This window comes from Castor canadensis, chromosome 11, assembly GCF_047511655.1.
Source record: "Castor canadensis chromosome 11, mCasCan1.hap1v2, whole genome shotgun sequence".
NCBI lineage: Eukaryota > Metazoa > Chordata > Mammalia > Rodentia > Castoridae > Castor > Castor canadensis.
The window spans coordinates 15,967,574-15,981,754 of NC_133396.1; the positions used below are offsets into that span (position 1 = coordinate 15,967,574).

Here is a 14,181-nt window from a genome sequence, read left to right on the forward strand (position 1 = left end):
TGCAAGAAGGAACACTGGGAGCAGAATTATTGTTTTAGCAATGATTTCATTCTGACACTTTGGATTTGCAAAGCAGCCACTGGTATGCTGGAGGGAAGGGGGTGCCATCCATGGCTACCACTTTAGGCCCATGGGGCTAGAATTGGCACAGTGCCAGTTGGGAAGAGCTTGGAAAGCACTTATCGCCATGGGAAAAAATTATCAATGATGAAACCACCATCTCATCACCCTATCTCTATGGCATTCTCACCGAGAACATTTTCCAGGCTACAACCCCAATGGTGGTAGCTTCCTAGGTATGTACACGCTAGGATCCCACCCAGGAACACTTTACCTTGTCATGGGCATTCAGCCAGGATGGAAAGAATGGTCTTTCCTGACCTCTTCAAGCCCATTCTTTTCTCTATTTCCCAGCACAGAGTTGGGTACTTTATTTGTTCTGAAGATAGAATTACTTAAGGAAAGTGCTCTGAAGAGAGAGGCTGGGTGCACAGCAATTAATGAATTGGTAACTAGTAAGCACCTACTATGTGTTCTACACTGTGCTTCTTACGTGTGTAAGATAAGGTCCACTCTCTAGGGGGCACAGGTTTTGTAGAGACTAAATTTAATACAAGATTTAACCACACAGGATCATACAGCATGTCTATGTCTCATGGAAGTACAGTTGTCCTTTAATATCCCAAGAACTGGGCTCAGAATCCCCTTTATTTATTTATTTATTTATTTTTCCCATGAATTTCTTTTTTTTCTTTTTTTCTTTTTCTTTTTTTTAATTTTATTTTATTATTCATAGTGCATACAAGGCTTGGGTCATATCTCCCCCCTGCCCCCATCCCCTCCCTTACCACCCACTCCACCCCTCCCTCTCCCCCCACCCCCTCAATACCCAGCAGAAACTATTTTGCCCTTATCTCTAATTTTGTTGAAGAGAGAGTATAAGCAATAATAGGAAGGACGAAGTGTTTTTGCTGGTTGAGATAAGGATAGCTATACAGGGAGTTGACTCGCATTGATTTCCTGAGGGAGTTGACTCACATTGATTTCCTGTGCGTGTGTTACTTTCTAGGTTAATTCTTTTTGATCTAACCTTTTCTCTAGTTCCTGGTCCCCTTCTCCTATTGGCCTCAGTCACTTTAAAGTTTCTGCATTAGTTCCTTTGCATCAGAATCCCCTTTAAATCCATAAATATTTAAGTCCCTAATATAAAATGGCATATTACTTGCATGTAATTTACGTAATCCTCCTGTGTACTTTAAATCGCCTTTACATTACTCATAATACCAAGTACAATATAAATGCTACATAAATAGTTGTTATATTGTATCGTTAGGGAATAATGCCAAGAAAAAAGTGTACATGTTTGGTACAGATGTGATTTTTTTGGTGGGGGGATTGGGGCTTGAAATCAAAGCTTTCTACTTGCAGCAGCAGCAGCAGATGCTCTACCACTTAAGCCATACCTCCAGTCCATTTTGCTTTGGTTATTTTTAGGAGATGGGGGTCTCTAGAACTATTTGCCCAGGCTGGCCTTGAACCATGATCCCCCCAATCAATCTCAGTCTCCCAAGAAGCTAGGATTACAGGCATGAGCCACCAGTGGCGCCTGTTTTTTCTGGATATCTTTGATCTGCAGTTGGTTGCAGAGGAAGATGAAGAACTCGCAGGCAGAGGGCAGAATGGTCTAAAAGGAGTACTTCAGACAAAAGTATTCTAGTCCTAATTCAGCAAGAAGGGGAATCAAAACAGATTCACAGTGGCCTGGGCCCAGTATTCTTTTTTGAGCCAGGAGGAGTGATTCAGGAGACTTGCTATTTAGTAACAAGAGGAAGTAAGAGTCCTATCCCAATGTGAGCTGCACAGTGTGACCCAGGGATGCTAGATCAGGGCTCTATTTACGACTCCTGAGGCTTCCATCTGCAGAGTCCAGAAAATTGACTGCTGGTGCCAGGAAATCTGGGGGAAGAAATGGTCCCAGACCAACTCTTGAACTGACCTTGGTCTTGGAGTGGAATTAGAGCCCCATCTGGCAATGCAGTGGGAGATGAATTTCTTTTATTTATCCTCGTCAAAATTTCCACTCGCCACAGGCTTTAGGGGTATTGGGCCGGGCGGGATTGACTCAGACGCTGGGTAAACGACAATGCTTTTCGGGAGAGCGCTCCCAGTGGACAGCATCATCAGGCCGCTGGTGCAGAAGGAAAACGGGTTCCCAACACCAGAGGGAGTGGCAAAGTGAGGGGAAGGCTGAGGAACCCCGCCTCAGGGCAGTGCCAGGCCAAGCATTGGGCTGAAAGGGCAGGGCACTGCTGGAGCCTGGTGACACATTTGTCTTCTGTTTGCCCTACACTGCTCCATCCTTCACTGACAACTTATTCCAGTGTATTGGGCTTGAAGTGGGTTTTTGTTGTTCGTTTGTTTTCAATTGTTTACTCTTTTTTTATTTTTATTTTTGCAGTGTTGGGGATGGAACCCAGAGTCTCCTGTACACCCAGCAAGCACTCTACCACTGGGTCTCCCCCAGCCCCAACTGTAAAAATATTTTTAATTGACACTGAACTCTACATCTTTATGGGACACAGGGTGATATTTCAATACAAATATATAGTATTAAATGATTTGATTGGATTAATTGGCATATCTATTGTCTCAAAAACCTCTCATTTCTTTGTGTTGGGAACATTCAGAATCTAATCTGCTAGCTATTTTGAAATAGCCTCATCGTTGTCAGCCTTAGTTACCCTAACGAACTACAGGACTTGAGAAAAAGTTATTCCTCTTGGTGTTTGCTTTTTGTTTTGTTTTTTGGTCCTGAGGTTTGATCTGGTGCTAGACACACTGGGTACCACTGAGCTTGGGGCTGCATTTGAAGGGCTCTAAATAGACCTTGCCAGCAGGGACTTCAAGGGAGTCCTCTCTTTGGTCCTAGGTTACCTTCTAGGATATTCTAGTTATGGAAGGAAGGAGGAAGGGGATGTGAGAACCGGGAGAAAAGCCCAGGAGCATGAGCTGGCCAGGTGAAGACATCCCTGATGGGTGAGAGAACAGTGCATCTGTGACCCACAGGTGGATTCTGTATGAACCCACAAGCCTAGTGCAATTAGATACCACCGGGGAGGGGCGGTTGAGCTTGTAGAGGAAGGCTGGTCCCAGGTGGGGAGAGATGACATGGCTGCTGGAGTCAAGAGGCTGCCTCAGCATTGCCTGTGACTATTCTGCATGTCCTCCTAAGGTCTCTGGACAGTAGCCGAGGAGGGTAGGGTGGCCAGGGATCCCAAGAGGGATGTGAGCCCCGCCTGAGCAATTGGCAGTAGAGTGAAGGTACCAATGGTGGCGGGGCTGGGGTGGGGAGCGGATCCTTAGGAGGCCAAGAAGCAGGAGTGGAAAAGAACTCTTGCACCTTGAGTCACCTAGAGGGGCAGATTAAAAAAATTGGGGGTACAGGGTGAGAGTAGGAGTCCAGCTTTGGTGTTCTATCTGGTTTTTGTTGCAGAGGCTTTCTTTTGTCCAATGGATATTTTTGGCTCCTTAATGAGGGACTGTTAGGGGGAGGGAACCATCAGGCAAGGGTGATGGGGGGTGAATATGATTGAAGTACATATGTCTGAAAACAGCATAGTGAAACCCACTAAAAACTGTAAAAAAAAAATGGGAGAAGAGAAGGGGGATAAGAAAGAGTAATAGAGGGGCGAAACTGATCAAAGTCATTATATCATTATATACATGAATGCAAATAGCAGTGAAACTCCTTTGTGAAATTAATAGATGCTAATAAAAAATACTAGTAATAAAAAAGTTGTGGTATTCAGAGTACAAGAAAGGAGGCTTGCCTGAAGTTTTGTGTGTGTGTGTGTGTGTGTGTGTGTGCACGTGTAACTGGGGTTGAACTCAGGGTCTTGTTAGGCACCTTACTAGGCAGGTGCTCTGCCACTTGAGCCACACCCCAGTCTTTTTTGCTGTAGTTATTTTGGGGATAGGGTCCAGCATTTTTGCCCTGGCCAGCCTGGATCATCATCCTCCTATTCATGCCTCTTTGACAACTGAGATGACAGGCACATGCCACCATGCCCAGGTTTTTAGTGGTTGAGATGGGGTCTACAGAATACTTCGCCTGTGCTGGCCTCAAACTGCAGTCCTACCAATCTCCATCCCCCAAGTAGCTGGGATTATAGGCATGAGCCATTGTACCTGGCCTGTGGCTTACCTGATTTTTATACTAGCCACTGAACAATGGTTTTCTATAGTTAAACTAATTAAGCTCACAATAGAATTCCCTGCCAAAAATGCTTGCAGAAATCTTTGGGGGAGACTGGGCACTGTGGCATTCTCAGGGTTTTGTTCATTTGGTTTTTGAGACAGGGTCTTCCATGTAGCCCAGGCTGACCTTTTGATCTCCTGTCCCAGTCTCCTGAGTGCTGGGATTATTGATGTGTGCCACCACACCTGGCTTAGTCTCAGTTTGTGCACTTAGAAACAAGCAGTGAAGTCTTGAATTGTTTAGCCTGGACCCTTCCTGAAACCACACAGAAGGCACACCCTCCAGAGTTGTTTTCATTTTTCCCCTTTTAAAAAAAGTTTCTCAGGAACTAGATGTTTTTAACTTGAAAAACACATTCAAGTACAAGGAAGATGTTAGCAAACACCTTAAAGGTTATGCATAATTTTAACACTCCAATTCTTTGAGTATGGGACAGATAAAAATTTTTAAAAAATCAACTTTAGCCAGGCACTGGTGACTCATGCCTATAATCCTAACTACTCAGGAGACAGAGATCAGGAGGATTGAAGTTTGAAGCCAGCCTGGACAAATAGTTCATGAGACCCTATCTTGAAAAAACCCATCACAAAAAAGGGGTGGTGGAGTGGCTCAAGATGTAGGCCCTGAATTTAAGCCCCAGTACCGCAAAAAAAAAAAAAAAATCAATTTTACACTAAATCTAGCACACTCCTGTCATTCACAAATACAAATAACAATGTGTATTTTATTTTAGATTCTCTCACTAGAAGCAATCTTTTTTTTTCATTGATTTTTTGGTGGGAGGGGAAGGAGACAGATGAATTTCAACACCTGTATGGGTGCTTGTAACCGCCACTCTATTTAAGACGCAGAACCATTCCATCACCCTAAGAAACCGGTTTACTGTGCACCCTTCTCCCATCCCAGTTCCTGGCAACCACACAGCTGTTCTTTACCTCTGTGATTTTGTTTTTTCAAGAGTTTCAAACAGGAGCTGAGGATGTGGCTCAGGATAGAGCATCTGACCAGCATGCGTGAGATCCTGGGTTCAATTCCCAGTGCTGAAGAAAGCAAGGGACAGCATCACATGGAAAACTTAACCTTGTGACACCGGAACTGTCACTTAGTGCAACTGCTTTGAGAGCCACCTGTTTGCACATCTTCAATTCATTCCTTCTTGGTGCTAAGTGGGATCCCACCGTGTGGGTGCATGACAGCTTGTCTCTGAGCCTCTGAATGGAGCTGCTAAGAGCATTCATGGACAGGTTTTTCTGGGGACAGAAGTTTTCATTTCTCTACGGTCAACACTCAGGAGTGAAACTTTGAATCTTATAGTGTGTGTTGATTCTTCCTTTTTTGAACATGACTATTGATACATACTAAAATAGCATATTTTAATTATTCAAGTGAATGCAAAGCTGCCTCTCTTGTCTTTTTTTGCAGTGCTGGGGTTTGAACTCAGGGCCTTGAGCTAGTTCTCTACCACTTGAGCCTGACCCCCAGCTTGATTCTTCCTTTCTTTTTATTCTTTTTGTTGTTGTTGTTGGGACCGGTTTTTGAACTCTGGGCTTCACTTTTTTTTTTTTTTTGGTAGTACTGGGCCTACAAAACTCAGGGCCTTTACCTTAAGCCACTCCACCAGCCCTATTTTTGTGAAGGGTTTTTTTCAAGATAGGGTCTCAGGAACTATTTGCCCGGGCTGGCTTCGAACCATGATCCTCCTGATCTCTGCTTTCTGTATAGCTAGGATTACAGGCATAAGCCACCAGCATCCGGCTTGGCCTTCACTCTTGCAAAGCAAGCACTCTACTGCTTGAGCCACACGTCCAGTCCCTGATTCTTCCTTAAATGCCGGGGTAGCTGTACTCCTGTGGTAAGAGTACACGTCCAACAGTCACCTCGAGAGTGGCCTTATGCAGAAGCAGAATCTTTGCAGTTAAGGATCTTGGAACAAAATCCCAGATTGAGTCTCTAAACCTGAGGACAGATGTCCATCTAAGAAGGGGAGGCTGGTGCAGTGGCTCAAATGGTAGAGTGCCTGCAACCCTGAGTTCAAACCTAAGCACCACCAAAAAAAAAGAAGGGGAGAGACACAACAAAGACACAGGATAGTTGGCACAGGGAGAGTTTGTATAACCACAGAGGCAGAGGCCAGACTGATGCAGCCACAAGCCAAGGAACTGTTGGGTGTTTGGAGGGAGTGTGGCCCTGTGGACAACAGAGTTCACTGCTGGCTTTCAGAACTGGGAGGGCTACATTTCTATTGTTTTCTGCCTTCCAACTGGTATGATTTCTTATTGCAGCCTAGGAAACTCACTCAACCCCCCTTCACAAGGACCCCTTTCCTCTTTCTCCAAGAGAGAGCACTCCTGGGTCTGGAGCCAGAAAGGCTGGCCTTCCTGGAGGCCTAACTGTCCTGAGCGTTCTCCAATGAGGATAAGGAGACATTTTGTTCTCTGTTGCTAAATGTGTTCAGGCAGAGGAAAGAGTTGAAAAACATCAAAAAGAGCACATGACAGGTGACATTCAGACAGTGGTAGACATGAGTCTGTTCCCCTTCTCCCCCTACCCCAAAGGTCACAGAAAATTCAAAACAATGACAGAAACCTGGCAACACTTCCGCCAGACAGAAGGACAAGAATAACTTAGGGCAGGGCTCACTGGTGAGGTTCAAAATAAAAAGCTGTCATCAATGCACCTGGGCAGAATGAGGACGATAAGATAAAAGCAGCAAAGGATGACTGGGAAAGCAGGAAGGCGGAGACTCATGGGTAAAAGAGGCTAAAACTGCAGCTAGGGGCCGCAGTGGGATTCCTTTGAGGAAGGGGACACTTCTATTCCAGGGTTTGTGTCTAAAAAAAAAGCTCCAGCAAACCGGAAGGAGGGCTGAGAAGGATGTCATCCCATGACCCGAAGTCCCACACAGGGCACAATGGTGAGCCCAGGCTCATTTGGGTGAGATTAAAGGTGAGAAAGAAGGTCCAAGACACTGTAATCAAAGTGACATAGTGACTGATAAGAAAAAGATGCTGTTTGGAAAAACAACGTTCTAATCAGGTCCTCTAGGTCATGGCAACTAATTACGAGGACAGAGAACTACATTAAAGCAATACAGCAGGGTCATAAATGCTGTAACTCGATTCATTGACTGAAAAGACTTTTAAAGTCACAAAGAAAACTGCCTTCCTGGGCATCTGTAAGAAGGCTCCTTGCCGAATGCTGAGCTCGGGCTGGGTTCAGTGCAGAGTGGCCTCGGGCCAAATTCTCTCTCTGGGCTGGCTGCCGATTAGACCAACATTTCACCTGTGCAGGTGTGGAGACTAGCACCACAGCTGGTGGATGTTTTTCCCACAGTGGGATCAATCATGCCCCCCAAAAATAAGTCTCAGAGGCTGAGCTACAAATAGGTCCATTTTCTCCCCATTCTCTCTTATTTCAATTTACAGGGTGGTCTCTGAGTGTGAGAATGGCTGGTGTTCTCTAAGGCTGACAAATTGATATTGAATCTGAAAGTGCTCTCAGGCCTGTGGCCTCTAACAGCTTTCGTGTTTGGTGTCTGTTTCCTCGAGGTGACTTTGATCCACTCATCCCCTGAACTTTTTTTTGGAGCCTCTGCACAAAAAGGCAGAGTTCCTGATCCAGAAAAAATATGGGTGTGTGCTCTTCCACTAACTCAGCCTTGGGGGAAGAGAAGAAAATATAAGATAGATGGCTTGCTGAGGCCACCCTGGGGAGAAGAGAGGGATGAGGCCAGCAGCCTGGCTTACTAGAGGCCACAGTTTCCTTCTCTTGTTTATCAAATAAGCATCCTGAGGTACTTTAGGCTCCATGCCTCCTTCTAGCTTGTTCCTGGCAAGCATCTCTGGGCAAAATGAGGCAGTGGGCACCAGCCCCAAAACATTTAAGAATGGTGGGATTGTATCTACAGTCAGAAAAACAAAACCAAGAGACAAACAGTTACATTTTCCCGGTAGGTTGAGTTTGATCTGGTTTTCCCTTCTATGTGGATGTGAACTACGCAAGGCTGAGCTCCACAGCCTTTTCTCGACCCCCAGCACCTAGAAGACTCCAGAAGAAGTGCCCCAGGCATGGGGAAGACAGACTTGAGCCAGCACCCAGGTGCTGGAGGTTCCAAGGCTGATGTTTCAGGCTCCTGCCTGGGCCCATATGTGTTTCCCCAGAGGGGAGGAACCCATCTCCTCATGCCTTCCCCAGTAGATCAGCTGTCAAACCAGCTCTTGTGAGTTAACTCTAGGCTGTGTCATGTCATCTTTTTCCTTTTTCCTTCCTGATACACTAGGCCAGTTTCTTAGAGATCATGATGCTTCTTTATTATGGAAAATACAGGGCTAAAGATATAGCTTAGTGACAGAGCACTTGCCTACCATGCACGAGGCCCTGGGTTCCACTGGAGTTGAGATCACTCAGGCTGGGTGACCTGGGCTCCCATGGAAGACAACTGGACTTCACTTTTGTCATCTGTAAAGTGAGAGCAGGATGGGCTCCTCCCCGACAGGCAGTAGTGATAATTCTATGACAAAGCAGTAAAGCCCATTTTATCTTGATCTGACCGTGGTAAGTGCCCTGTCAGTACCGGGCATCAATGTGAGAGGGAAAAATCACACACAAGTTCCACACTTCTTTCTTTCTTTCTTTCTTTCTTTTTTAAAATGCGATGCTAGAGATTGAACCGAGGATCTCACACTTGGTAGGCAAATGCTTTGCCACTGAGCTACATCTCAAACCCTTTTTATTTTACTATTTGGCGGTATTGGGGTTTGAACTCAGGGCCTCATGCTTGCTAGGCAGGCTCTCTACTGCTTAAGCCATTTTATTTTACTTTTGAGACAAGATCTCACTAAGTTACCCAGGCTGGCTTCAAATTTGTGCTTCTCCTGCCTCAGCCTCCCAAATAGCTGGGATGATAGATGTACACCACCACATCCAGCTCCCAGCACTCATTTTTTAAGGTCTGAATTAATATAATAATATAAATGAACCAATCTTTCCACTGTTAAGATCTTCCCTTTTTCTCTTTCCTTTTATCTCTCCCTGCTATGTTATTTATAATACTGTAGTTGAACACCTGTAATAAAATATTAATCTTTGATTGCTAATGATCTAATAAATCTTTTGGATATCTCAGACACTTTTCCTGAAATCTAGACTCACTGATGTTAAATGACTACACCAATCTCTGGTTTGATTCAAAATTAACATATTCAGAGATACATTCATCATCCCTTCCCCCTGCCCCTATGACTAAAGTTTACGCCGGCTTCTCCTTATGACCCTTTAATCATCCTAGGTAGAAATCAGGGTGTTATCCTATGCTCTTATTTCTTTCTCATTCTCCCATCTGTGAAGGGAACTAAAATCCTGCTGCCTCTATATCTCACCAATCTCTCTCCCTCTCTCTCTCTGTTTTAGCGAGACTGGGGTTTGAATTCAGGGCTTCATGTGTGTAAAGCAGGCGCTCTACCACTTGAGCCACACCTCCAGTCCATTTTGCTCTGGTTATTTTGGAGATGGGGGGTCTCGAGAACTACTTGCTGGATGGATGTGGAAGATGAGATAAACTTAACAGGTAACAGCAAAAGACTTTCCTTTTAGCCAGGTGTGGTGATTCATGCTTATAATCCAAGCACTCAGGAGACTGAGGCAGGAGAATCATGAGTTTGAGGCCAGCCTGGGCTACATAGTAAGACCCTGTCTTAACTCCCCACTCCATTCCAAATAAAAAGTCTTTAATTGCCAAATTCTGCAAATGTGGACAACAGGCATCCCAAGGGGTGGACTACTGAAGTGCTGTTAAGTGCCCCAGGACTACAAGTGTGTGTGACCTTGGGGTCATTGGAACATGATATATAGTTGACTGTCACTCAGTGGTGCCCTTCAGATGTTCTTTTAGTATCTGTTTGGTAACTAGAACCATAATACTGTTTTTGGTTATTCATTTTTTGGGGGGACAGTACTGGGGTTTGAACTCAGGGCTTCACCTTTCCTAGGCAGGTATTCTACTGCTTGTACCACATTGTTTTGTATTTTTTTGTGGTTGTTGAGCTGAACTGTTAAATTCAGAGCCTTGAGATTTACCATTAGCATTCATTTGCTGGGAGTTGATTCATTTCATTGTCTGCCAGCCGATGACATCTTGTGAGCCAACAAGTAGCAGCAGATGCCAAAGTTTAGAAAAAAAAATTGTGAGAGAAAAATGAAGTAAGATTCAGAGCCCATCCACTAAATCCCATTCAAGCTCAATCACTAAATTAATTTATTTCTGAACATTAGGAGAAAAAAAGTACACCTCAAATTGAACTTTAGGGGCTGAATCTCTTGAATCAGAGATCTGTTTGAGAATCATTCCCCAACATCAAGGACCACACAGAGCCTCAAGGACAACTTAAGTTTCTTGCCCTGAACACACCCTTCCAGCATGTTCGGTGTTATTATGTGCACAGGACAGGAAGGAGATCTTGCTCTCTTAAATCCAGGGTCTAGAGTGGGTCCTGAGATTCTAACAGGCTCCCAACACTGATGCTGAAGATTCTAGAAACATTGGCTATTCCAGGAATAGAAGGTTGAGGCTGAGAACATGGAGTAGGGACAGTACAGAGGAAAGTGGGAGCCAAATGAAAGGGCCCTGGGTCCTGGGTTCTGGAATTCCATCCTGGCAATGGAAGTAACTGTGAAGTGGTCAGATGTGGGGTCTGAATGGATCCCTCTCCCCTAGGTAGATGTGCAGGAGATGGGCTTAGTGAGACATTGTCCTAACAAGACATGGGGGGGGGGGTCGTAATTATGGCAGCTGGAATGGGGAAGTAGGATGGGTGTACTAGGTCAGAGGTCAAATTGTCCAAATGATACAGCCAAGTTAGGTACAAAAGGCAAGCTGGGAGCTGGGGAACTTGGCCTATCTTCACTAATCCAATCAGGCCCACATGTGCTGTTCTGTTTTAAGATGGGTTCTAGCTGTGTTGCTCAGGTTGGTCTAGAACCCATGGACCCAGCTGATCGTCCTATCTCAGTCTCTCTGAGTGCTTGAAGGCTTCATCAGCACTTGGCAGGAGTTAGAGGACAGGTAAGGAGTCCACACCTGCCCCTGCTTCGTGAGTCTTCCTGCTGTCCCTCAGGTGACTTAGCAGCACAGGTAACCATCCATCCTAATCAGGGCTTAAATGGCAGCCTGAACCATTTTGTATGCACAAAAAACTGAAGGAGGCCAAAGACTTCTCAAAGTCCACAGAATAAAACAAAGGGAAGTACCTGGGTTGAGGAAGGACATTTGGAAAGTATGCAGAGACCCAGTATCAGTCCTATAGAGTTCCTACTGAAGACGAACAGGATGAATTTTATCATGAGAACTTGGTGAGGAAAACTGAGAGTGAGGGACAGTCACGAAAGTACAGGTGTCTTCATATCCATGGCATGAGAGACAAAGAAAAGGTTCCAGATTAAAGGAGACTCAAGAAATAACAATTTAGCCAGTAATCACACCTGTAATCCCAGCTACTTGGGAGGCTGAGATTGGAGGATCATGTGGTTTAAGGCCAGTCGGAGCAAATAGTTGGAGACCCCATCTCCAAAATAATCAGAGCAAAACGGACCAAAGGTTTCTGCAACAAAACCCCTGCTTTGCCTCAGGTGCCCTGAGTTCGAACACCAGTCCCACAAGGAAAGAAGGAAGAAAGGATGGAAGGAAGGAAGGAAGGAAGGAAGGACAATAAACGGCAGCAATCAAGTGAAATAAACAGAGCAAAATATTAACAACTGGGGAATCTGTCATGGCGGTACTATTCTTGCAAATTTCCTGGGAGGTTTGAAATTTTTGGAAAGGGAGGAGTTTAAGAGTTTCCCCAAGATACACCTTGTGCTGGTTTTCAGAAAGTGGGACCACTGGGCAGGTCACAGGGTCTGAGAGCTGCTTTCTAACAGCGCAAGTGCTCAGGGCGTGGATGAGTGGGCACCATAGCCACGAATGAGGGACAGGGAGCGGGATTTCAGGGTGACAGTTCCAATGCTCGCATGGAAAATCTCAGAAGGCCACACCCCAAAGGCAGTGGGCTGTCAGGACAGCGCTGTCTGGCACAGGTGGTTCTGGGTGCTGGAATGATGTCCCCCAATAGAGAGCAGGTAGCCCAAGTTCATAACCACTGTGGAGATGCATGATGCAAGAAGGTAGCAAGCCGGAGTTCTGCTCAATTGATGTTTCCTTCACCTAAGTGGAAAACAGGTCTTGCTGGTTGCTATTTTCCCTGTGCTGCACAGGGGCCAGTCAAGGTCAGGCTGGACGGGTTATTGCACAGACCATTCTAAGGTCAAGCCACTGCCAAGTTTTCAGAGAGGCAGCGGACTATTTCCATGCTTATCTGAATACCCACCTAGAACAATCGATGAGGGTTGCTAAACAAGAATTCTTTTGCACCTTGTCTCCTTCTTCCCTCCCCCTTTTTCTCTTCCTTATTATTTTTTAATGAAAAGCTGGGGAAAAAAAAATCACCTCTTCTGGTCCTGAGCCTAAAATCTTTCTTGTGATGCTAATCTCTCCTCACTGGCTCCTAGCCATCGCTCTTGGCTCTGTGCCAGTTTAATATCGTGGATGCTGATAGCAGGTTGTGGCAGGGTTTCCATTATGAAAGCTTGGCTTTAAAAATGTTTCTGAGATGGAGGCAGGGGGGCCCCACCCCACGCCTAGTCTTACAGGGGCTAGGGGTCTCCAGCCTGCATTTTCAAGCCTCTCCTACTTAGCTGAATTGAAATGTGGTCCTTATGAGGTCTTTGAAATAAACTGGTAACCAGTGTCATGCTTCATTCTCTAAACATTGCACCATCTATCAGAGGCCATTTGAATTTGGTTGGGTTGAAAAAGGCTTTGAGGGCTGGGATGTAGCTCAGTGGTAGAGAACTTGCCTCGTAGGTGCCAGGACCTGGGTTCAATCCCCAGTACAACAACAAATAAAAATAAAAAAGGTCACTTGTTTTACCAAGATAAATGCCACAATGGCTATTCATTCAAGAAAGGGACGCTTTTCTCTAAGGCTTGATAAAGAAAAATCTCTCTTTCTTTCTCTCTCTCTCTCTTTTTACTATCTTTATTTCTTTTAACCCTATTTTTCAAGATTTACACAAGACTTGTTTATATACTAAAAACTTTTTAAACCCAACTACTGAATAATTACTTCATTTATCGTCTACTGTCCATTGTTCCATTAATGTAGCAAGCAAGTTTAGGACAGAACACTTCCATCTCTGAGGATTTCCCCTGAGGTCCACTCTGGCCATAGGATCTGCTTCTGGGCAGATAGGGTTAAGTGTGAAAATGACACACAGTCAAAAGACCAGAGACCTCAGTTTTGTCAGTTATTGGGAAATTCATTAAAAAATCTCTCAACAGCAGTGGCACTGACCATTCCACATACGTGCTGCTGTGTATGGTGACTGGGTCTATACATGGTACTGTGTTAGGTGTTACTCTTTGGGCTGGTATCTACCAGGAGCCCTGTGGCTGCCGTCAGCATTCGCTGGTTTTCGTGATGCCGTGCAGGTGCCTGGCTCTGTTTGGCTCCACAGGAGTTTAGAACCTGGTTTTAAGAGCTGTCTATCTGCCTGTGAGTTATTATCTTATTGTCCATTCTGATTCCAGGAATAGCCCACAACCAGGGGGTTACAGGACTGCCTCTGCTTCCAGCTGACCTAACTGAGAGGATGGACAGAAGTACATGAGCCACTGACACAATTCCCCCTCGACAAAAATCTCCATCAACAAAAGGCAGGGAGGTTTTCAGGATGAAGATGCAAACCCAGGGAAATTCACAATATACCCGGTGAGGCCTCTGCAGAGTCAGGAACAATATCTGTTCCCAGGCCAGAGAGCGGCTGCCAGTTGGCAGACAGCCTGTATCCAGGGTCTTGGCCAGATTCTGGAAAAACCATGAGCAGCTCAG

The 14,181-nt window shown here is 45.2% G+C and overlaps 1 protein-coding gene across 1 annotated transcript in view; it reads right to left on the bottom strand.

The window, feature by feature from the left end:
* The window catches only part of Pitpnc1 (phosphatidylinositol transfer protein cytoplasmic 1), a 245,535-nt gene that overhangs the window by 55,009 nt on the left and 176,345 nt on the right, over window positions 1–14,181 (bottom strand). The window lies entirely within an intron of this gene.